This window comes from Enhydra lutris, unplaced genomic scaffold (assembly GCF_002288905.1).
Source record: "Enhydra lutris kenyoni isolate GAN:26980312 unplaced genomic scaffold, ASM228890v2 scaffoldscaffold2, whole genome shotgun sequence".
Taxonomy (NCBI): Eukaryota; Metazoa; Chordata; class Mammalia; order Carnivora; family Mustelidae; genus Enhydra; species Enhydra lutris.
Window position 1 is genome coordinate 93322723 of NW_019154086.1, and position 1909 is coordinate 93324631.

The following is a 1909-nucleotide window of genomic DNA, read 5'->3' on the forward strand; positions in this document are numbered from 1 at the left end:
CACAAATGCAAAAATTTGAACTTGCCCGTAATCACATCAAATGTTGAGAGGCTGAATGAATAGTAAAAAATGATGCTAAGTTTAAAATTAGCCCCAGGTTTTTAAAAGCATTTCCCACATCCACTATCTTTGTATTCTGCACTGAGTTCCAGGGTAAAGACTGCTTCCCACTCTCTGCATCACCAGAGGCTATGAGTTCCTTGGCTGATGTTCACAGACCTTTTTGTCCTCTTTCCTCGTAGGTCCTCAGCTTTTTTTTTTTTTTTTAAAGATTTTATTTATTTATCTGACAGAGAGAGATCACAAGTAGGCAGAGAGGCAGGCAGAGAGAGAGGAGGAAGCAGGCTCCCTGCTGAGCAGAGAGCCCGATGTGGGGCTCGATCCCAGGACCCTGAGATCATGACCTGAGCCGAAGGCAGCGGCCTAACCCACTGAGCCACCCAGGCACCCCAGTCCTCAGCTTTTTAGAAGGAGACGTATGGATGGGTTTCCATGGAATGGATTATAAAATACTGGTTCTCGATTAAAATTCTGTGTTTTCCATTGGCATAACCATAGCTCTCTGCAGTGAGACAAGGTTTATTTTTTTAGTTTTCCAACCACTCCTTAAACTTTCTTTCTGCTATTTCCTTTTTTCCCTGTAATTCACCTTACCATTATTTTTCTTTTCCCTTTTCTTCTTATCACATTTTCCAACATTTTTTCTTTAACCATTCTTGATATTTTTCTTTTGCCTTTTTTTGCAGTTTTCCTTCACCAGTTCCTCTACTGTGTTTTCTTCCATTTCTTTATTAATTTTTGTTCCCTTTTTCTTTTCTGTTCATTCTTTTTCTGAACCCATTCCTTGTACTTTTCTTTAGCAATTACCTTTCTTTCTTTCTTTTTTCATATTCTTCTATTTCTTTACTATTTCTTAGTTGTAGTTTTAATTCTTCCAGAGCTTTCTGTTGCAGACAGTTACATCCTTTTTCTTTGCGAACAAACCGCACTTCCCATGGGGTTAGGCAGCTTTTTGGTAGGTGCACCTGTTTCTGTTCTTGGTTACCTTCTGATTCAACCACACTGGAGCAATTCTGTACCTCCACTGCTCTCAGGCTCGCCACCTTAGCCTCTGAATCATGAGCATCTTCATCCACATTTTCCTCAGCCTCCCCTGGCCATTGCTGTAGTCAAACAAGATGCTCTAGTGGCTGAGGGGAGACAGTACCCACAGGTGGATTTGCTGTAGCTCAGCAGCAGCGACCACAAGCAGACTGTCACCATTGCCAGCCCCTGCCTCTGGGTGCGCGCCATGAGGACCTGGACGTGCAGTCACCAAGGACAGACAACACATAAGATGGAGGCAAATCAGCCTCCCATGGCTGGGCAGCCCACATTGGGCCCATCAAGTTCAAACCTATTGAGAGGCAGTGGGACAATGGTTTCTTAATTAGAGTGATAAGTAGATTTTTCACAATCATGGCTAAATGGAACTGTCACCGCAATTGTCATCTAAATGAATAGCTTTACCTTGAAGTTGTTATTTTGATGCCTACTTTCCCCTCAAGATTTTTCCAAAAACCTATTATAAACTGGACAACATCTCATGGAGAAAGAATAAAAATTGGAAACTTTCTTTTGTCTCTATAAGTTATCAGATATATTACAAATGTCAAAAAAAATCTCATTGAATCAAGTGCATTGTAATTAAAATTATCTATAATCTCTCCTGTATACTATGAATGAGGTCTCAAGATGTATGGGTAAGAAAGCCCAATTTTACAAAGGCTGCTTTAATATTGACTTGTGTCTTGTGTAACAATGGAAAGATATAATCATTGTACATCTTAGTTTTTTAAAATCTGAGTTTCTGATACTTTATTTATAAATTGTATGCATGTCTTTGTTCCTTCATTTTTCTATTGTTTTT

The 1909-nt window shown here is 39.7% G+C and overlaps 1 pseudogene; it reads right to left on the reverse strand.

Annotated features, from left to right (window-relative positions):
• Positions 1-464: 464 nt before the first annotated feature.
• LOC111146850 lies at positions 465-1293 on the reverse strand (annotated as a pseudogene).
• Between the last annotated feature and the right edge of the window lie 616 nt (positions 1294-1909).